The 24,216-nt window shown below is 41.4% G+C and overlaps 1 protein-coding gene across 7 annotated transcripts in view; it reads right to left on the bottom strand.

Moving 5' to 3' along the window:
• Window positions 1–24,216, bottom strand: part of Csgalnact1 (chondroitin sulfate N-acetylgalactosaminyltransferase 1) — a 340,304-nt gene that overhangs the window by 199,213 nt on the left and 116,875 nt on the right. The gene's annotated exons all lie outside the window — the stretch shown is intronic.

Below are 24,216 nucleotides of genomic sequence, written 5' to 3'. Positions count from 1 at the left end.
GACAGGGAGCTTATGGGAAAGAGCAGAAACCTGAGAAATCATGATGGGTGGTGCCTGGGACCTGTAAGGCACTGAGTGTGACTGGAGTTTTGGGGACATAGAAGTCGCTAAACCTATCTGCAAAGAAGGAACCACATCTTAAAGGTGACAGAGCTACTTGGTATGGAACCAACAAAGACGGGAGAGTCTGACCTGAGGAGCACAAGTCTTAGGTGAGGGATAAGATGAAGAGACTAGAGTCAGGGTTTGGTGGCCATGGTCATGTGGGCTGAGAAAAGCCCAAGGATCTTTTAAATACTGTTCATTTTTAGAAACACTTAACCACATCAGTGCCATAGTAATTAAATGGCCCTTGCTTCAATTTGATGGAAAACCATCAAAATATTGATACTAAAAACAGAAGCAGATGAGTTTATACAAGGTACAAGATAAACACACAAGGTCTTGACATGTGGCAGTCATGGAGGCAGATGAACTTGCTCTCAAGTCTGAGTTTGGCCACTTGAGAGTTTGTCCTGTCCTTTCCTTCTCAGTTGTGTCACTGGTAAACCTCAGAGAACAGTGCTGCTACTGCTTAGGCAGTAGACACCTCTTCCTCTGAGGAGGCTACGGAGCCTTTATGACAGGAAGCCAAGCGGCTACTCTTCCGTTCACCGATGCCATGGCACTAATAACGGGACTCGTGGGCCCTCGCCACCTCCTTGTTCTCGTTTGCTTCCTGGCCATGGAGAAAGTCATGGTGCTCTTCCAGGGTGCCCCTGACATGATGTGAAGCTTCAGGACAAGCCCAAAACAAGGGCCAACCAATCCTGGACTGAAGGCTCCCAAACCAAGAACCAATGCAAATATCTTCCCTTAAAGTTCGTTGTCTCAGACAGCTGTTACAGTGATGAAGAGAGACAAACACAGATGGGAGGTATCAGGAAATAATGCAAATATGTGTGACCCAACCATTAAGCACTCACTAAATAAATTCTTTTTTCATAGAGTAAGATTACTCCAAGAACTGAAAAGGAAGAAAGCCTTGATTTAAAATGTAAAATATTAATTTTTGTTTTGAAAAATATACTGATATGAGTACTGGGCAAGAAGAAAGCAGCAATGCCCAGGGAGGTGAGAAGTGTCTCCAGGTATTTCCTTTCGATTCCCACCACCATCATCAGGAGGAGCTAACGTACCTTAGATGAAGAGTACAAGACATTCTTATACCCAAAGCAGCCAGAAGAAGGCTATGGAGAACTTCAAGGAGCGGGGCGGGGGGGGGGTCACATTAATATGAAAAGCTTTCTGGCAAAAGGCAGAGAACAGTGTATGTGCTATTATACGGAGACAGAGAGGCTCTTAAAGAGATAAAAATTCTGTGAAAGGATGGAAGCCTTGTCGCTTTTATAGGAATAACAAGTAGAAAAATTCAAGTTTCAAGAAAACCTTCATAAAGAAATTAATAAAGAACTTACTGTCATATTTAAGTCAGGAGTAATTGTTAAGTTTCAACTTAAGATTCTCAGGAATTCCATAGATAAAATAACAAGTCATCTACCTATAGTTTCAGGGGAGTGATTCAGTAGGATCCTGATGGATGTGTGTCCTCCAGCCCATCAATAAAGGAAACATGTGTATCTATCAACATGACATAGGCTTTCTGTAAACTTTAGTGATATAACAAATGTGTGGCATACAACTTATGAATAACAAAACTTGTAATATATTTATACTAAATTTGAATAGCCTTTTGATTCTTTAGCTTCAGCCACAAGCAACAGAAAACCCAAGGCTGAAATTAATGTGTGAGTTCAAACATGGATGCTTCTTGATATTTTCCTTCACGTTGACACTAAAACATGTCATTCACTCAAGGTTGCAAAAGTGACCCTTCTAAACCCCATTGCTTTCGAGTATCAGAAAACTGTTCAAGGAAGTGTTTGCATTGTTCATGATACAGTGTTGCAGACAGAAAACACTACTCACTTTAACCTTCAATCTTCATCATCCTCTTAAGTCTAGATAACAAAACAATAAATCAAGCCCTGATATATAGTCAATACTATGGTGAGGGAAGTAGTCCGTTGTGGCCAGCTCTGAGCTATAGCACAATCACTGTTCATCACCGAGCTTGAGGGAAATGTACAGTAGCACACCTTTAAGCAGAATTCCCCCCCAAGCACCTCACATTACTGACAACCCCTCTCAGGTCCCGTTCACAGCTCTAGGACTGATGTACTCCTGTGTGCTAAAGTGGATGAAATATGATCTTTTGTTATGTAGAGATCTTAGATATCCATGTATAAATGCTGGGAAGTCATTCCAAAGATTTTATTATTAATATTATTATTATTAAACTTGGGTGCATTTCTACGAAATTCCGTCATTTGGTACCACACATAAACTAGGTCTTTAAAATTTTATTTTTACTTCATGATTATGAATTTTTTCTGTGTGTATGTATGTGTGCTGTGTGTGTATGCTTGTTGTGTCTGGTAAGCCAGAAGAAGGTATTAGATTCTCCTGGAACTGGGCTTGTAGGCAATTTTGAACCACCAGTAAGGTGCTGGAAACAAAACCTGGTCCTCTATAGATGACTGCTGAGTCATCTCCCCAGCTTCTGAAATAGCTCTTAATGCTAACCACTGCTTAAAATAAATTTCAAGCAGGTGCTAACAGATGTAACAGGTACACCGTATTATGTCATGTTCAAGGATGCATAGAAGGCTTCCAGCAACTGACAGTCTGTAGCATCAGAGTGATTTCTATGAACCTCTAATAACTGAACTTTACACAAAGGGAGTTCACAGCAAATGCAGTAGAATTAAGCCAATAATCAATTGATGAAAAGATAAATGGATATCCCCAGGTGTTGGATATTAACCAATTAATGTTTAAATAATTCATGAGGCTAAAAGTGTTTATTTAGTACTTGGAGACAATAAAAACAGAAGCCCTTTCAAAAGGGAACATTCGAGCAAACATGAGTCTTATGGATGAATACTGCTCGGGGATGGCCTGAAATACATTCTCTGTCATTAAAGGACAGTTAACTTGCACTTGAAGGGAATTTGAGGACAGGTGAGAGGACTTGGTGGGTAAAAGCATTTGACATGCAAACCTGGAAACCTGAATTTGAACCCTAGAGCCCACATAAAGGTGGAAAGAGGGAACCAACTTCCCAAACTTGTTCTCTGACTTTCACCTGCACACCCCACACAAGAAATTTTGAAAAAAAATTAAAAATTAAAATTAAAAAATAAGAATAAAATTTTCAAAGTAAAGAAAATATTTCTACCTGATCTTTGGTCCGAGAGATCATTTGAAGCAAATGATGATATATTTTAAATCTGGGACCTGGAAAACTACCTCATTGGACACAAGAATATTTATTCTATTTCAGACTGAGAAACGGAGTCAGAAGTTGTATGCTGCAGACCGTTTGCCTTCCCCTCCAGTGTCTAGCTCTAGCCGCCTAATAGGTAGGAAGCTTACCCATCTTACACCACTGGGACAAGCCCCTCAATAGTCCAGACCCTCTGAGATTCTCTGTTTATGTCTTTTGCCACACCTGTTTCTGACAATCCTTCTCATAACTGAGTTGGGTGAAGAGATGCTCTTCACTATTTGAGATTATGCATGTAATACCCACATTTTATTTTATTTTTATTGCCCACCAAAAGTGATTCAACCCTCAAGCTCTTGCTTTTTTTTTAGTGGCTTGCATGCTTCCTACAGACTGCAAATCAAGGGATTAGATTGTCAGAAATGCAACCTTCTACTTCTTGGAATAATCACTACTAAATGCTGTAACATACGTCCCCCAACCCCAGTGCTTTAAAACAAGAAAGGTTTAGCTCTCTGAATTACAACCCAACATTAATAGAGTTTGAAATTTCCTCAAATGATGGCTCAGGGTATTAGCCTGCTTTCATCCGGTGTTATTACTATCCCTTTGCTTCATAATTGATGTGTTTCATTTAGGCAGCAGAAACAGGGAAGCACTGTGAGAAATTTAGAAATGACATGTCAGCTCCAATTAACTCTAATTGGCCAGAACCAATCATATATACTATATAAGCACAGTGGATCTGGGAAGTACAGTTCACCTCCAGATCTAATGGTTCTCCATCTTTACATGCAGCAAGGAGTGAGTGACTCCGAAATACTTGAGCTGGGGATACCGCATTATTGCGGACTGTGCTACATCTTTGGTCTATGATGGTTGTGTCCAAACTGAGTATGTGCTGAAATATTTTGTTTGTAATTACTCTCTTAACACTACAATGTAACAACTCTTTATAGAGTTCTTCTGCCACATCAGGTATAATATATCATCTAGATATGATGTAATACAGTATCCAATTTTTTATGTGTGACACAACATTGTCATCTTCAAAGTTCACAATCAGGTTACAAAAATATTCAGAAAAATTCTCATAGTATTTTAAGTAAGTTTACGATTGTGTGATGAACTGCATTCTTGGCTATCCTGGGGTATGTGTGGGTTGGTATTTTTAGTTTCTTCAGAGTCTAAAATAATTTCAAAATAAAAAGAGTTTTAAATAGCTAATATTTGCCTTGTACTCCTTGTTCTGAGTGTCCATACTACAGAGAACTTTGTATGTAGCAACACATTAAATCCCCAGGTCTTTAGAGATGACTCTGTTCAACACATTTAACAATTGAAGAAAGTAAATTTCAGGAAAAAAAATGAAGAAATGTGGGCTAGGACACTATTGTTAAGTGAATGGCTTAGGAGTCAAACCCTGAAGGCCTAATTTTAGAGACCTTCATCTTAACCAAGAAGTATTTATTTGTTTGTTTATAGACAGAATAGAATCTCCCTATGGGCTGAGAGAGGACTCAAACTCTTATTGATCCTCCTGTCTCAGCCTCTTGAGTGTTGGAATCTCATTTGTATACTATCATGCCTGAATAAAGCAATGCTTTGGTTTGTTTGTTTGTTTTAGGAAAAATAAAGAAAGGGTAGAACTAAGAAGCAATCAAATAGAGAGAAATAGAGACATTATAAAATGTTGAAGTGAACTAACGAGTGCATGCAAAGGGATGAGAAGCAATCATTCTAGAATATTCTGCATCTGTCAGTCCCACAGTAAAGCCACAGAGTGTATTTGGATCAGAAACCGGCAGTTCTAAAAGGCAGAAGAGTGCTGACAGAGGTAAGGGCTATTTCAAAAGGATGTTGGAAGCTTCTCTTTGAATAGGTCAGAGTAATTGGGGCTATTTAATCTAGTCAGGAAGGGGTTTAATTGCCACCTTTTGTAACAGCTTTTGAGAGCATATCCAGAGGATATAGGACAAGTGGCAGAAACTGAATTGAAAAAAGAGAGTTTAGTTTGACATTAAAAAGTGTTTTTATGACCTTCTAAGCAAGGATAAAACTGGGACACATTACACTTCCTTCTTCTTCTTCTTCTTCTTCTTCTTCTTCTTCTTCTTCTTCTTCTTCTTCTTCTTCTTCTTCTTCTTCTTCTTCTCCTCCTCCTCCTCCTCCTCTTCCTCCTCCTCCCCCTCCCCCTCCTTCTAGTTTTTCAAGACAAGGTTTCTCTGTGTATCCCTGCGTGTTCTGGAACTTTCTCTGTAGACCAGGCTAGCCTCGAACTTAGGAATCTGCTGGCCTCTGCCTCCTGAGTACTGGGATTAAAGGGATGTGCCATCACCTCCCAGCTTACACTCTTCCTTTTGAGATATTAGAAAGGAAAAACAGAGTCAGTGTGTGAACTGGGAATGAAGCCTGGCATGGGCAAGGTCCTTGGTTTAATTCCCAACACTAAAAGCAGAAAGCAAAGAATGCAATTAAACCATCAGGGAAGGCACAGCACATGCTAGCACTTGGCTAAGCCCCACATAAGAAGCTTCATGTGTGTTAGCTGTTCTATCCCTGTAGCTAAATGTAAAGCAGATGTGGTCATTCTCATCGTATACCTGAGGAGCTTGACTTGAGACCTGCTCAAGGCAACCCAGTCACCCACCACAAAACAGGTTCACACCTCTGTTGTCTGCCTTTGCCTCCCAGATCTTTTCCCTCTGTAGACACTATAGAAATTGGAGAGCAAAGGCTTTGCAGAGGCCTCTGCCCACTAACATCAGACCAGGTCAAATCATCAAATATTCTCCCTTCAACTTGCAGACATATCTGTACCTTCCAATGCCACTTACAGATTTTTACATCAGCACCTGCCCTCATCTCTATTAAGCTGTTCTAAATGGAACTCAGTTTGGTCCAGCAAGTTAACCTTTGCTTCTGCTGTATCATCTTCCCTAGAACATCTCTGAAGGGGATGGCTAATGGAATTAAGAAACAAAAGGAAAGAGAAGTTCATGGCTCCCTTCTTACAGAGTTGCCCAGTAATCCAGGTATGAAGCAGACACTGAGTATGAGTGAAGGGAGACTCTGGCTACTGAGGAGCCCAGCCTCTGGAGATTCAAAAAAACAAAAAAACAAAAAAAAACAAACAACAACAACAACAACAAAAAAAAAAAAACGGTGCAGAGAAAGCGAAGGAGCAATAAATGTACCAATGGGAAGGGTTCTTCCCACCCAAGCTAACAGGATCCAAAAGCGGACATTGGCTCTCAGAGTCACCTTATGCAGACAGTTATAGATAATGATGGTTAAGGGGCCAGAAAAGGTGTACCAACAAAGTTCTCCATGTGGGGTGAATGTGTACTCTAATGAAATTGTGTCTGTGGAAACTGAAATTGGATCATATCATTTTGCTGAATTTCTAAGTGAAAAATAGACTTTTCTTGGCATAATGTAGGTTTATGAAACATTGAGCTGGAACAACGAAGCTTTCCCACATTCCCAAGCATCTGCTTTGGGTTTCATTGTTTTTAATATTTCCCACTGGCTTGGGACATTCATTACAATTGACGGACCGATACCAATTCATACGCAGTAACAAAGCCCATACTCTAGTCTGGGCCTCTCTGTAGCAGACCCATGGGTTCTGCAAGGGAAGGTGCCCACGATAGCTGCTAGTGTCTCTGCCCTACGACTGCTTCCCACAGCCATCTCTCTTACCGCCAAATGTTTTAGCTCAAATAGTTTTAGTTTTCTATTTTTTCATTCAGTCCGAATCGCACAGCAGGTAGCCTTTCAGGCTGACTTCCTTCCTCCTTTTAGCAAATGTGTATTTTTTTAAGTTTCTTCTTTAACTTCTTATGACTTCATAGTTCTTTCTTTCGTAGTCATTCTTTTCCAAAGAGCAGTTGCAAATTGTTAGATAAATTGAGCATAAAGCATAGAATATTCACCTGCCCCTTCTCATCACACATATTTACCCGTTAGTTATATCTTTCATTGGTGTGGTGTATTTGTTTTTACAATAGAAATAGCAATATGGATGTGTTGGTATTTTAAATGTATATAGTTTATTTCAGGGCTCGATGAGATTTGACAAACATAGAGTTACAGGTTTAATTCTTTTTATCACTAAGAGACAGAGACAGACAGAGAGAGGGGGGAGGACTAATTATATTTGGAAGTAGCTATACTATTTCCCATCACCCCCAGCTGTGAATAAGATCATATGCTGCCCCACACCCATGAAGAACTTGGCATTGTAAACACTTTAAATTCCTGCCATTCTAATAGGGTTATAGTGGCATCTTGTTTTAAATAAGTGTATCTTTTCTGAAGCACACTAGTACAGCTGCCCAAGGAAAATATTTTAAAACCATCTCATAATTATCATTCTTAGAAACTGCATCTCTGCCAAAAGAGCAGATTATTTAAACCCATTAGCTGCTATTGCTAAAGGCATGGTTGGTATTACATGGTACCTGAAATATGGGGCGCTTCAGAGAGCCAGATCACATGTGTCCTTCCACACCTGACAGGCTAAATGTGTTCGGTGTCAGCAGACTCGTGAAGCACAGAGATGAAGACCAGCTTCCCAAAGACACTTGCATTGATTGGCCTTTGTTTTACAAGCTCTGCTCAGCTTTAAACAAGCATCCAGGGCATCCTAAATGACTGCATGCTGGCCTAGGACACACGGAGATGTGGAGTGGGGCAGTGTGCACGGTGGGGGAGGGGCTGGGTTTTCCTTCCCCACTGCCACATCCAGATTCTCTCTAACACTTTTTTCTTTTGAAACCGGAGCAACAAAATAATGGGAAGAACATTTTTGCCATGTATTATCGCACCTGCTGTGGCTTAATTTTTCAAAGAGTGATGTTTTCTTAGTGGTTTTCAGAGAGACATTTCACACCTGCGTGTTTACATGGTGGTTTTGGTGTTCATTAACTCCAGAAAGATTCAGGCAATAAATTGCAAAAAAAAAAAGTGTTCTTGAAAAGCAGCCATTCCGTTTGACATTTTTCACAAATGTGAACTTTCCATCGTTATGACTTCATGTCTGTGAGACTTAACATAATCAAAAGTCACATAACACATCTACCCTGAAAAAAAAAGCTGGCAAAGTTCTTGCCATTGTAAATGGTCTGTTTTATGTGCCCGTTCTTAACAGGCAAAATCAAACCCTATAAAACAAATCTTTCTCCTCAACTGCATATCTGCTGTTTATGACAGCTCCCCAAAAGGCTTTGGAAATGGTCCATAATTAGGTGGCAAAGATGCCTGAAAGCTTTTCCAAACCAAATGGCAAAGCATTTAAAGCAAGCCCAAAAGAGCACCAGGCAGAAATAAGCATAGCATTTGGAATAGCTTCTCTTTGTTTCTGATGGCTGCATTTTGTGCGGTACCTTCCAGTATTTCCGTTTTTAACTAAGAATGCACCTAGACATGCCTGTATGTCACATTGCAACTTCCTTCAGTGTAAGAAGCTTCCAGCAAAACAAAGCACTCCAGCCTCCACAGCACTAAGGAAATTCTCGCCACCGTTATTCATAGATCTAGGCAGAGTGATGTTGTTCTGCTGGGACCTCCTTTAAAAGAAGTTGGAGGCTGAGAACAGTAAAAAAGAAAATAGCTCCAATCTTCACCAAAGATATAAAATTGTGTAATGTTCTGTCAGGTGCTTCTGAATAGTGTCCAAAAAACAAAAAACCCAGAAACACTTGTGCACTAATGTCGATTTCAGCATGACCCACAGCAGTTAACATATGGAACCAAGCTAGATGTCCATCAACACGGGAACAGATAAAGGACAAAGCATAAATAATAATGAGAATTATTATTTGTGGGAAAATGGATGCAACTGCAGATAACCACACAAAATAACTAAGTCAGTCTCATAAAGATTATCTGTGGATCCCAGAGTTTATAGATACAAACAGACAAGACTGCCTAGGGGAGCAAAAAGGAGCAGAAGTTTCCAGAAAGGGAGGGGAGACAGATTTGGGGGTATATTGTTTAAAATACACACACACACACACACACACACACACATATATATATGTATATATATGTATATATATGAGAAAATGTCCTTATGTAACTCTGTATAATAAATCACAATCTTTTTTATAAAGGGACATATGTTGAAATCCCAATCTCTGGTATCCCAGAAGACCTTATAGGAAATAAAGATGGTTACAGACATAATGAGCCAATATGAAGCCACACTGGAAAAGGGCACCTTAATCTTTTATAGTTGGAGTTCTTATAAGTTATTAGTAAGCTTTCCATTACATACAACTTATAAAAAGGAAAGTCACTTCCTAAGTTTGGAGGCTTCAGCAGCCCTACAGTCTCTGTCCCAGTCAAAGGAAAGCCAAGAACACATGACCACCACCAGGAGCTAGAAAGACAGGAAATGGTTTGCCTTGTAGTTTACAAATGGCCTTTTGCACCTTTCAGACTTTCTCAGATCTCAGATTCTAATGTCCACATCTATGAAACAGTACAATTTACATTTATTTATTGTTTGTGTGCTTATAATATGTGTGATTAAACATGTGCCCAAGCACGTGGGTCAAGGTCAGAGGGCAATCTGGGGAGTTGTTTCTCTCCTTCTGCTTGGAGGACCTAGGAGCTGAACTCGGGTTGTTGGTTTTGGAGGATGGTTTTATATTTTGCTTTGTTTTATTCTTTTAAGTTTCATTTTACATTCCAAACACAGTTCTCCCTCCCACCCCTCATCCTGCCCCCCTTGCCTCCCCCAGATCACCCCCAGTCCACTCCTCCTCAAGGGTAAGTGCTCTCATGAGGAATCAACAAAGGCTGGCACCAGAGGTTTGGGTAGGGCCCAGCCCCTCTCCCATGCATGAAGACTATGCATGACATCCCACCATAGAGAATGGGTTCCAACAGGCTAGTTCATGGACCAGGCTTGCATCATGGAGGGTCTAGTTCAGTCCCCCTGGAGTCTCCACAGCTGTCAGTCTAGAGGTCATGAGTTTCCACATGTTTGGTTCAACTGTCTCTGTAGATTTCTCCATCATGATCTTGACCTCCCTTGCTCATATATTCCCTCTTCCCTCTCTTCTACTGAATTCCTGGAGCTCAGCCTGGTGCTTGGTTGTGGATCTCTGTGCCTGGTTCCATCAATTACTAGATTAAGGCTCTGGTGATTAAGGCTCTGGTGATGAGTATTCACCAATCTGATTACAGGAGTAGGCCAGTTTGGACAGACTCCTAGCAATAGTGGAGAGGATGTCTGAACTGGAAGGAGATTTCTTAACCCACTGAGCAATCTCATTGGCTGAAAACAACACACTTTTATTAATCCATTCAGGTTGTGGCAACTTGCTGTGGCAGTCTTGTAAAATAGGCATTGAGAGTCACGCTTTGGCATTCTGTTGTCTGAACAAACTTTAAGGGGGGGGGCTAACCCTTTCCTAGGATGGGGATCCAGGTGTGCTGTAGTAAGTCCTACTCAGGGGAAAAGCAGCATGGGAAAGGGAAGGCATCCTTGTGCTCCTTTCTGCACTTTGCTGGGCAGGCTCTATGGCTACTGCCCAAAGCTGCACAGGAAAATGACCCATGGGAGCCCCTCAGGAATAGAAGTGCTTATGTTTACTTCATGTTTAACGACTACAAAAAAGATTCAGGACATTTATGATTTCATCTAAAAATAAAATATACTCGCGACGCTTTATGTCATATTTGTTTATTATTCCTAAGACTACTTTGTTATTTATGTCTTTTGAGACAGCTTTGAGTTGACACGGGTTGCTATGGACTGAATAAGTCATATTCTCCAAGTTCACACTTGGAGCCTTTACTCCAAGTAAGATAGAATTAGGAGCCCAGAGATGCAGGAAGCTTAAATGAGGTCATGAGGGTGGAGTTTGTGCTTTGTCCCAGCCATGTGAAGATACAAAAAGAAAACCTTTAAGTGTCACCATGAAGGGAGCCCTCACCCAGACCTCGGTCACGCCACACTTTTTTCTAGAGCAGTGTTTCTCAACCTTCCTAATGCCACACCCCTTAATACAGTTCCTCATGTTGTGGTAACCCCCCAACCATAACGTTATTTTTGGTGCTACTTTATAACTGTAATTTTCCCTTGTTATGAATTATAAAGTAAATATTTTCAGAGATGGATGTTTGCGAACAGGGTTGCCACCCACAGGTTGAGAACTACTGATCCAGATTCTCCCAAGCTATGAAGAAATGAATGCTCATTGTTTAAGTCTCCTAATGTATAGTATTTTGTTTGGGCTGACTAGGACAACTATCATATGTAAATGAGTGAATTTACATATGCAACTTAATGACAGGGCTATCAGTCAACATCTGTGCAAGGATATTACTCTCTGGAAGCAAACTGTTTCAAGTTCCACAAATGTTTACACGATTACCTCTGAGTGAAGTAGCTATGCTCTTTTGCATTCAATAATAAAGTCGGTTTACTTCACATTTCATGGCAATATTATTCCTCCTGTGGCTAGCTGACTGAAAACTGGGAAAAGGAAAGGAGGGAAAAATTCTCCTGTCCTCACCAAAGTCCAAATTTCTGGGAAAGACAACGGGCTATGTCTGAGCTCCTGTCTGAACCCTAAGGTTATTCATGCCCTTGTAAGGCAGTAGCCTGCTGGAGTCAAGGGTGGACGGCCTCAGGATACTTCCCTGCCCATCTTCCCCACAAAGCTTCCCCAGTGCCTATTTTCACCTCTTCTATCTCCAGATGTTACTACTGCTGCCAGTTCTGATGGCAAGCTCTACCTGCCAGCTGCCCCAGGAACATCAGTACATCTAATCCAACATGCTCTATCCACGTGTGCAAGTTGCCTGCTGGTGTGTGGAGCTGGGGATATTGGGGAGGATGGGTCCAGCTTCTCTATATTGTCCTCTGATCTTTGGTGTCACCAGGTGGACAAAACTCCTACCCCCACAGCTTCAAGGATCTCTGGAACCACCTAGACCCCTTGATATTTTGAGGTTGCTACATTGGAGCTACTTAAAAGAGAAGGGCTGATCTCTGAGTTCTGTGTTCCTCTATGTCTGAAAGTATTGACAGGTCCCACATGACCCAACTGGTGTGTGTGCATGCATATGAATGTGTGTACATATGCACAAAAAGGACAAAGGTCGACGCTGAGTGTCTTCCTCAGTCACTCTCGCCCTTACGTTTTGAGACCTAATGTCTCATTAGCCTGGAGTCCACCAAGTCATCAAGCCAGCCCCAGGGATCCTCCTGTCTGACTCCCCAGCATTGTGACTATGGGTACCTGCTGCCCACATGGCTTTTCTCCTGGGTTCTGGAAATCGATCTTGTTCCAGATGCTTATGTAGTGAGAACTTTACTGGCTGAACCATCCCCCAGCCCTGTGGTTTACACGTTTTATACACTTGTTTTTGTTCTCCCAAAAGCCACCACCACAGCATCCGAAGTTTGCTCATGTTACATCCACACAGACAATAAAGACACCCTCCCCTTGAGAGCTTGGCAGAATTCTTCTAGAATTCTCTACTGAATATATGCAACTAGAGTCTCTCTTTTCAGTTTTCTGTGGCCCTTCCTTGATGATGACATGTTTTGTGTCTGTGCTGTTATAAGCTAATCAGAATCCTGGGGATGACATTCCCAGTGTGTCACTCTTTAGGGAGAGCAATGACTTAGCTCATGCTGCTGACTGCTCTCATACCACTCAGGGAAATGCTCTTCCCCAAAGACCCCTTTTCCAGGTCAACAGATAGAAGAAATCTCAAAATCTTCCTTCTATCCATTTAGAGTTACCGATCTTAGTATTTTACTAATAGCAGCAATTGTTCTTTTTTATTTACCATATGAAGTTGGTAGGACTCATATTTTATGGCTTTTCCTTCTAGTTTATGATAATGTACCTTTTTTGCATGATAATGTCATAAGCCTCATTTTCCCTTCTGTTAAGTCTTGATTATTCCCCTACAGGCTGATATTTAAAATAAAAGCATTTAAAACTTTATGTTAGCATAACACTTTATGTGATTGCATGCATAGATGGAAAAAGAAGCCTACAGACATAATTAATATTATCACACACACATTAAGTCTAATGCAGCTCATCTAGCTAGCAGCAACCCCTTCAGGGCTGATCTTCATTTTCAAAAGGTAAAATAAATAAGAGGATGGACAATTCAGCTTATCACTGTTAGGACAGGACTAAGTTCTAAGTGTCATTTGTATTTGACAGAAAATATAACAACCTAACAATTAGACTTACTGTGTAAGAGTCAACTCTAAGTTGGCGAAGTGGCGCACACCTTTAATCCCAGCACTCAGAAGGCAGAGGCAGATGGATTTCTGTGAATCAGAGGCCAGCCTGGTCTGCATCGTGAGTTACAGGACAGCCAGGGCTGTTACACAGAGAAACCCTGTCTTGGGGAGGAAAAAAAAGAGTCAACTCCAAACTAATGCTGTCAATTTTCTTGATATTTTTGTCTTCATTGCTTTGTCAATGACCATAAGTACATATTTATGGGGTACAAAATGATGTTTTGATTCATGTGTATATTATGTACAATTTAAAAAATATTTTTAGATTAATATAGTTACATCATTTAATCCTACCCTTTCCCCCTTCTAAACCCTCCCATATCCCATATACCCCCTGTCCCTTGCTGTCTTTCAAATTCATGGCCTCTTTATTCTTTAATTTTTCTTACACACACACAAACACCTTAATATGTAAATACAACTTGCTCAGACTGTATAACGACACTTGCGTGCACATGTTTTCAGAGCTGGCCATTTGGTGTTGGGTGATCAAGTGATATGCTCTTCCCCAAGGAAGACGATGTCTCTGGCCCTCAGCATCCCTCAGTTGCCTGTAGCTCTGTGTAGAATTAAGACCTCATGACCTTTCCCCTTTCACATTAGTGTGTCTACTGGTGTCACCCTTGCTCAGGTCACATTTACACAGCCATGCTGATGAGACTTCAGAGGCGCAGCTTCCGACATTACTAGGAGACACAATCTCACAGCAAACTCCCTGGTTCTTTTTTCACGCCTTTGCCCACAGCGATCTGGGAGCCTACATTGTAGGAGTTATGATGCAAACGTGAAAAGCAAGTCAGTCAAAACTGCACAAACTCCGGAAGAAACACATCTCAAAAAGACGCCATTCTCATGTTTACTGCATCACTGTTTATAGTTAGGAGATGAAATCACCCTAAGTACCCACTAATGGTGAATGGATAAAAATGTGGTATGTGAATTCACAATGGAAAGCTACTTGGCTATTAGAAAAAAAAAAAGAGACGACATCCTGTCATTTGTGACAATGTGTACAGACTGGAAGACATCATACTGTTATTGTTGTATAACACGCCGGAAACCAGGTGCCTGCCGCAGACATAAGCTGAAGTACCAAGAGGATACTTATATAACCCCCTCTAGGCTATCCATTTAAAACAGAAGGCAGACACTGGAGAGGGTCGGTCACAGGGAGCGGTGGTGGATGGGGTTCAGTGGCTTTTGTCAGCTTCTAGGAGGAAGGCACAGGAAAGGCTTGGCTGCCAGCTAAGCCCTTAGCTACATCAGGATTCAGTCCTAGCTACTAAGCTTTGGCATGTGCTGAGTCACCTGCAGGCCCCTTCCCTGCCTCTCTGCATCACTGTGTTCTCCTCATACTTCAGGCTTCAGCTAAGAAAGGTACCTTCTGCCGAAACCGTACCCAGGATGCCCAAGGGCTGGGCAGAAAATGGCAGCAGTAAGGACATCGGGAGTGAAGGAGAGGACAGGGCCCCTACCCCGACCATCAGTCCCACTAAAGCCTCTTAACTTGTCTCTGGATTCAACCACATCGTTGACCCACCCTTCTGTTTTCTGCCCTGTACAAGTTTTCATTTGGCTCATTGTCCTGATTAAATATGGTTTTCAGTAGCGCAAGGAAAGCCATCATACCGTAAAGTAAATCATTGTCCAGAGGAACAGAAACAATAGAGGAAAGAACAATGAAGCAGAAAGGAGTTCTACAGCCACAGTTACCACGGAAATCCAAATGCACAAAAGACCTGGAGCTTAAGAGGCCTTAGGAGACCTGTGCAGAGAGTGATTGTTAAGTCAAAGGACAGAAAAGAGATGCCACCCAGGGGGCAGTACCCATGCGAGCCAAGAGGGACACACAGGGTGAATTCGTCAATCCCCTTACAAAGGGGTCCAAGCAGGCCTCTGGGAAGACATTTTGTAAATCCAATAGACCTTTAACACTTCTTTAGATGACAGGCTGGCTTGAAAGCACTAAAAAGACTTAGGTAACTTCCAAGCTCAGTCAAAGCCGCCACTTCTAATTAGACAAAAGCTTTTAACACAAATGCCCACCTTTTCTTTCCGCTTTTTATGGTTCAAAAGTAAAGATGGCTGTGGTGGTAGTCCATTCCCTAATGGGTTCTCTCTGACTCATTATGACTCTGAGAAGGAAAAATAAATGGGAGCCAATGGAATTGTTTCCTAGCCTCTCTAAAAGACTAAAATTAAAGAGCGCCACTATCCAGTAAGGAAAATGTCCTACTTAAATGAAATCTCATTTTTAGGAGCAGCAGCTACAGAACAATTAATAATAACAGGCTTTATGTCCAAATGGGAAAGCAGGAGAAAGGTGTGGCATGCTCGCCCTTGGTTAGCAGGGGCTGTATTGAGATGACAGGGGTAGACACACCCAAAAGACAGGATCTGAGGAAAACATGCTGCCTTCTCGCTTGTTTGTTTAATGGGAGCTCACAAATTGCCACAGAAACACTTTTCCTTTCTGATCCCATTAATTTATTGCACAGAAACCCTTGCCAGGAAGGAAGAGGTCAAAGGGCTAGTAAATCTATGACATCACATCTGAAGCAATGAGGAGGCAGGACTGTCTGAGTGAGAGTCATTCTGCAGGAGGAAAAATGCAGCTGAGCTGTGGAGCTTGGGAGATTCTCAAGTCAGGAGACAAAGACTGGGAACTACAGCCTCGAGAGTCCCTTGGCAGGCAGAAAGGTGAGGCTGCTGATGGCAGATCTCTCAAAGGTGTTTTCGTTGCTTCCATCTCCAGGGAAGGGCTGCTTGACCCACACAAATGATACGAAGTGTTCCCTGAATTTGTGGTGGCATACTCACACGTGTCAGGGAGAATACTCAAAGCAACACTTGCTATCAAGAATAAACTTTCAAAATGTGATCTCCAGGGGCCTGGAGACACGGCACAATGGTTAAGAGCACCAGGTGCTCTCACAGAGGACCCAGGTTCCTCTCTCAAGGCCCACATGGAATTCACAACCTTCTGTAATTCTAATTTTAGGGTACCCATTGCCCTCTTCAAACCTCCGTGGGCACCAGGCAAGCATGTGATGCACATATATGCATGCACGCAGGCAAGGCATGCACACACAAAATAAATTCTCAAGTAAAGTGTGATTTCAAGAACAGTGCAAGGGAAACAGATGATGAAAGCTAATCAATCCTGTCAAGATTCCACGCTGCTGCCTAATGAAGAGCTCGTGTCATGCCAGTGAAGTGAAAGTCTCTGCTGTGCTCTATATAGCACAGAGTTTTGCAAGGGAAATAAATAAATGAGCCAGGATAATTTTACAGGGTCTGTTTTTCACAGGAGAAGAAACTTTCTTGTAGGCAGCATGAATAGTGTTGCTTTGGGAGTCCGCACAGGGCCAGTTCAGAAAGCAGGTGTCACTCAGTCCTGACAGCATCATGTCTATACAAACGTCACACCTCTCAAGGTTCCAAAAGATACACCACTTCATATCACCATCATTGCTGCTGTTCGTGCGGGGTTATGCTCACAGAGAAGTGGCTCTAATACCTGGACCAGTAAGTGAAGGACAGAAAATGCTTTTATAAAACCGGCTTCTCCAAGCCCAAATCCAGTGCTGCTATTATTCTTGCCCTCACTAGAGTCAGGCTATTCTAAGGAAAAAAAATAATTTCCTTTTGAAAAGGAGTGTTCCATGGTTTATTAACGTCCTGGAATTTGAGAACTCAGAACTCACTTTGCTTTATGTGTAGTCTAACACTGAACAAGTAGCATATACTTCCTGGGCTGTGTGTGTGTGTGTGTGTGTGTGTGTGTGTGTGTGTGTGTGTGTGTGTGTGTGTACCCATGTGGATACCAAAGCCAATATCCAGTTCTTTGGCTGTTGTCCACCTTATGTTTTGAGATGGGGTCTCCCCGATTGATTAGGCTGGCTGGCTAGATAGCCCCATAAGTCATCCTGCCTCTAGCTTCCCATCACTGAGGCTACAATCATGATACCACACCAGTATTTCATTTTGGTGCTTGGTATCTGAATGCAAATCATCATTCATGATGAACTCAGATCCTTATGTTTGTGCTATTATCACTTTATCAGCTGAGTAATCTTCTCAGCCCTGGACCTCAGTTTCATTATGTATAAAGTGGGAGTCATTGCATAATGGCATTGTGTAACTCACAATAGTCAATGTCACCAATTCTAGTCTCCCTCGCCTTTCCAGTACATGGAAGACCACCTCATACCCCCTGCTGATGACTGTACCATTGGTCTGGTTCTGAACACTGAAATAGGAACTGGTATTTGGTGGGCTACTACTAGGTCTAGACAATGAGAAGTCCACATATGATTCTCTGTCCTCCTTATGATCTTGCCTAGGGCTGAGAAACAGACTCATGATGAGTTTGAAGCAGTCTCCAATCATCTTGTCTAGCCTGTGAAGTACAGACATGGGAACAGTAAGACACAGCCTGGCATATCCTGACTAACGTAATTCAAACATTTGGGTGAAATTATATACAATTATGTAAGATGTCATTGACATGAAACTCTGTCAGGAAAAACAAACAAATAAATAGACAAAGTTCTTGTGCAGCCACCAAATCATAAATGTTATCACCTTTGTTATCATAGTACAGTATCCAAATGTGGGAATTAAGGTCATAACACCAAGGTGCCAACTTTATTTTCTGTTAGTCTCAACAAGCATGGATTGAGTATCTACCATGGGCAGGACACAGTATAAGGAGATGATGACTTAGTGATAAAGTAACTCATACTGCACCAAGATCCAGGTGATGCCTTTCAAAGGGTTAAGGTACACTGTCCAGAAGGGTCTAGGTACAATTCCTCATAAGTACATAGGCCTATGTTCCAGAGACTTGTAAAGGAATGAAATACCATGTAGCATGGAAGTAAAGTAGCACAGAAGCTACCAAGATTTCTGCTCTGTCCACAGGACTCACTTGACAATGATAATGAGAGCACCATCATCACCTTCATCATCATCATCAACAGCAGCAGCTGTTAATGAGAGCATCCAGATTCAGTGCACTGAATAAAGATGCACAATGATGCTAGATACCTCCAAGGGCATTTTAGCAAACTGATGGTTACCTAGCATCAATGCCTTACCTCACATCCCGTGGCACTTTCTAGCTGTGAAATAATAGAGTCTAACCTACTTTATGAAATATATATATACTTAAATGTATTAATTATATGTTAAATCTTTTATGTTAATGTGCTATTCAGTCATTATTATTTATGTTCAATAAACTAAGATTTACTTAGCTAAAAGAAAATGTTAAGTATATTTTGTAGAGAAAAGAAAGAAAGGAATCCCACACATGTAGATCTCCCAATTTTTAATGTTCATTTTGCCTCCTTCATCCCTGAAACTAACTCTTTCTAAATAGGAAATTCCTAAAAATTCTTCAGAATTGAGTAACTAGAATGTTCTTGACTGAATATCAAACTGCCCCCAGACACATCACTGATGTGCAAGTTTGATTCTTGGTTGGAATGATTACATCTGGAAAATGTACATATTTGGACTCCAAATTCAAAATCAGTCCCCGACTGCATCAGAAAATCTTTATTAACTTTCAGCCGAGTCCAACAGAACTGAACTGTGAGGCACCGTCATGCTTCTCAATACTTGACCTTTGGATCTAATTCAATCCCAGTGTCCTTGCTTTAAAACTTTTGCTGAGAAGTTTCAAGTCTTTGCATGGCTTGCAGGCTGTCAGTTCTACTAGCCAGACTCTTATACCCAACTCAAATAATTCTACATTTAAGAAAGAAAAAAAAGATAGGAACTGTAAAATTCCTAGAGAATCTTTCCAATATTTCAGAAAGTAAACTTGCAGGTTGAAGACATAAGCGGTGGATGTTTTCCTCCCATGTTATCCAAAATGCTGTGCAATGCTTGAACAACCGTAGTCTCTGAGACAGACGCAGGAGAGAAATCCTCATGGAACTGCTTCCTGTGAAATTTAAATCAGAGTGAAGGAAGCAAATTTCCCTGCTTGTCTCTTACATCTCCCCTCAGGTCTGGGAGGTCCTTCCAAAGGTCTCGCCGATGCCTACCTGATAACCTATGTTTTTTCTAACCTTTATCTTGACTCTCCCTCCAACAAGATCTTGGAAAAGTCTTCAAGATCCTTCAGCATACTCACAGTGAAAACACTGTGTTTGCCTCCCTAACTCCCCCTGCCCTCCTCCACAAACACACACACACACACACACACACACACACACACACATACATTATCCTGATGGGGGACGTCCTTCTGTATAATTATTTTTCTTATTGTTTGATGAATAAAATTCTGTTTAGCCAATAGAGGCAGGAAGATATGCGGGACTAGGAGACGAGGAGAATTCTGGGAAATGTGGGCAGAGGGAGAGACCACGAAGAGACACCATGTAGAGACTGGGAAGATAGGACATACCGGGAGTTCTCCAGTAAGATAAGGCCATGTAGAAATACATAGATTAGTAGTTATAGGCTAATAATTAAGAGAGCTAGTCAGTAAGAAGTGCTAGCCTTGGGTCAACAGTTTAATGATTGCTATAAATCTTGGTGTGTTTGTTTGGGGCTAAAGCAGCAGCGGGACCAGGCTGGAAAAGAAACCCCAGCAACATTACCCTATTCCTGGGAGCCTGGGTTTTGTCTCATGATAACAGATGGAAGTTAACTGATAATAGGCCAGATCACATCAAGTTTTTAAATGCCTTAGTGTAGTTAAGAAGATGTCTATGACACGGCTCTGCTCTGGACAGGGTGCAGCAGGCAGTCCTGGGGAAGCTATGTGAAGAACCCTTCCTGTAGAGAGGTCTTCCATCTGCACAGATGCTGACTAACAGCACTGGGCAGGTGATGAAAATGAGATTTTCACATAAGTCAGCAGGCCCCGTCCAAACAGAAAACATTTTAAAGAATTTTACAATGTGTACTCAAGGTGTTTTTTTTAATATATGAAAAGATCATTTAAAATATTGACAGGAAAGCATAGGTAGGAAGAAACATAACCTGCAGGCATTTGGTCACCCATATCTTATAAAGCATTGCCTTAAATGCACTACACACACAATGAACACCTTCCTAGATAAGATGATGGAGGGGCAGGAAAGTGAATAGAAGTGATGATTGTAGCCCATTTATGACCTCCAAATGCCCTCTGCACCTACAACACTGCTCTGTGGACCCCATGCCTTGAACAAAATTCTTTTGAAAAATGCTTAAGAAAACTGCACAAGTAGCATAAACCTGTAATCCCAACACTCAGGGAGCAAAGACAAGAGAACTGTAAGTTCAAAGCTAGCCTGGGCTGTATAGCAAAGCCCTGTATCAAGGAACACAGCATCCAAGGCAGAAGCACCCGAGAGTCAAGTATTTCAGGCACTGTGTGCTATGTAAGGTCCTATGTATTCTTTTTCTGGTGAACCATGAAGCCCTTTAAGAGTGGGAAATCCATTCTTTGTGTGAGGGACATTTGCTGGCAGCATCTGTCCCCCAGGTTGCCTCTGCCACATCCCTACCTGAGTCAAGCACACTGACCATGCAACCAGACAAAATTACTACAATAGAGAAAACCAAGGGCCTTCTGTTGAGGACAATACCTTGGTAGACAGACAGTAGGCAGAGTTTAAGTATGGCCCACATCAATGGGCTAGTTTTACACAATTTTAATAAAATTCCAGAGCTATTGGTGTTTCTCTTTTTGTTTTTACTCTTTGATTTATAGTAAGAAAAAAGATGTAAGGGGTGATAAGGTATAAAGAATTTGACAACTTATTCTAATCCATATAAAGATGGTGTTTAAGGTCGAAATAGTTCTGGAAAAAAATTGAGAAGGGCAAATAACCCTCTCATAAATTTGGTAAAGTGAAGCTGTAATAATTAAGAGTATAAATGGCTTGAAGGATGACTCTCAGGTAAAGAGTTTCCAATAAAACATGAAGACCAGCAGTGATCCTAGGACTCCACATAGAAGGGGAGGGGGAGGAGGAGGAGGTGGGGTAGGAGGAGGAGGGGAGGGGGAAGAGAAGAGGAAGAAGATAAGGGAAGGGAAGGAGGAAGGAAGGAAGCAAGGAAGAAGGAAGGAAGGAGGAAAGAAGGAAGAAGGAAGGAAGGGTTCAGTGGTAGCTAGGCAGTTGTTATGAAGACCAGAGTTTGGATTCCAGAAACAATGTAACAAATCAGAAATCCTGAAAACTCCAGCAACTCTGAGGAATTTGATGTGCTCTTCTGTATTTGAACATACCCACACTTTTACATACACACCTGCACATATACTTAGACAATACTTGCTTACATACTAATTAAAATTTACTTAACAGCAACAACAACAGGTATATGGGGCACATTTCTAATCTCCACAGCACTGGGGAGAAATAGGCAGGGCCTTGGGGCTTGCTGGTCAGCAAGCTGGGATACCTCAGTGAGCTCCAGGCCATGAGATACTCTGTCTCCAAAAACAAGGTCGATGGAAATTGAGGACTAACACATACACAAGGTTGTTAACTTTACAGACAGACAGACAGACAGACACACACACACACACACACACACACACACACGAGAGAGAGAGAGAGAGAGAGAGAGAGAAGAGAGAGACAGAGACAGAGACAGTAACATAGAGAGAGAGAGTGAGAGAGAGAATAAACCCAAGCCAGTTCAATAACACAAAATAGCATAAAACAGAAAGCAGATCTTAATACACATAAGAAATTACCACATGACAAAATGAGTGTTTGGGGAAGGAGTACATAAAGGCTCAATTAACAAGAAATGCTAGGCTGACTAATTATTTGTGAGGAAAATTAAGTTTAGGGTTCTTTAATATTTAGAATAAATTATATCCTAAAGTGAATTCTAAATCATAAAGTGTAAAAATTCTATTAGAGAAGCTTAACGAAAACATAATTAAATATTTCTCTATCTTCCATTATGGGGAACGACATTCTAAAATTATAGCATTCACACATGTACCCACACACGATACATGTGAATTCTTGAAAATAAAATTAGTAAATTCAATTAATAAATACATTGCTAGAGATGTAGCGCAGCAGTAGAGCACTTGCCCTGCGTGGCTCAAGGCCCAGGGCTCAATCTTCTAAACTTACAGCCATACGTTACCTGTAATGTCAATGTAGTAAATATATTCTTATGTATTAAAAATATATTCTTACGTATTATATAGTCATTCTAAATAACCACTTGCATACCAACATTACTGTTTTGAGATTTAAGAAACACTTTTTGAATCCGGAAAAAAGTAAAATCCAGGCAGTAGTGGCACATGCCTTTAATCCCAATACTCAGGAGGCAGAGGCAGGAGGATTTCTGTGAGTTTGAGGCCAACCTGGTCTACAAAGCTACACAGAGAAACCCTGTCTCAAAAAAAATCCAAGGATGAGAAAGAAAGAGAGAGACAGAGAGACAGACAGACAGAGAGAGAGAGAGAGAGAGAGAGAGAGAGAGAGAGAGAGAGAGAGATTTTGGGTTTGCCAATTAAAACGTGTTTAGGTGATCAAATTAGCTCTGTGAGTATACAATGCCTATCAGTGGTGTTAATTACAGGCTACACCTCATCTATGAACGAGACAGAAAGAGATTCATTCCCTTCTGTAAATAATATCAAGCATACTTCCAGTAGCCTTGATTTTTGATCTAGCAATTTTCCTTTAGAAAATCAATGCAGGGGCTGAAGACATGACTTGGCGGGTAAACACTTAATAACCTGAGTGTGATTTCCAAAACCCACAAAACAGTGGATGTGGCGGAATATTATCTTAACTAAGCAAAGACACCCTGCATTTGTTGACACTCTGGAATGTTACTTGCAGGATGTGAAGGTGTGTGACATTTGTTTCTGCGGCCTGTGTTACTGATGTAAAGATGTCATGCTTGTTTGTGCTGCCTTTGTTTGATGGTGAAAGGATGTGTTGCGTTTGTTTCACCTTGCCTGCCTAAAGTACCTGATTGGTCTAATAGAGAGCTGAATGGCCAGTAACTAGGCAGTAGAGAGATAGGCAGGGCTGGCAGGCAGAGTGAATAAACAGGAGGAGAAATCTTTTTTTTTGTTGTTGTTTTTTGTTTTTTGTTTTTACGAGACAGGGTTTCTCTGTATTGTTTTGGAGGCTATCGGTCCAGCCTGGCCTCTAATTCACAGAGATCTGCCTACCTCTGCCTCCTGAGTGCTGGGATTAAAGGCGTGCACCACCACTGCCCGGCCAGGAGGAGAAATCTTAAATTCAAGTAAGAAAAAGGAAAAGAGAATGAGGGGAAAAGAGAGGGACACACCCAATGCCAGACGCTAAGCAGTCACAAGTCAGCAGGACACTAGGGGCAGTGAAATTAGGACATACAGAAAGAAAGAAAGGTATGAAGCCCCGAGGCAAAATGTAGATAGAGAGAAGCAGATTAAAACAACAGCCAAGCTAAGGCTGAGCATTTATAACTAGCAATATGACTCCATGTCATAATTTGGGAGCTGGTTGGTGGCCCAAAAGTGGAAGGAATGAACCAACCTCACGAAGTTGGCCTTAGACCTCCACACACGTCACGACACACACAGAGACATGTCACACACACACACACACACACAATAATAAAT

Source organism: Mesocricetus auratus, unplaced genomic scaffold (genome assembly GCF_017639785.1).
Source record: "Mesocricetus auratus isolate SY011 unplaced genomic scaffold, BCM_Maur_2.0 Super-Scaffold_6731, whole genome shotgun sequence".
NCBI classification, from domain to species: domain Eukaryota; kingdom Metazoa; phylum Chordata; class Mammalia; order Rodentia; family Cricetidae; genus Mesocricetus; species Mesocricetus auratus.
This window is presented reverse-complemented; position numbering and strand designations above follow the sequence as displayed.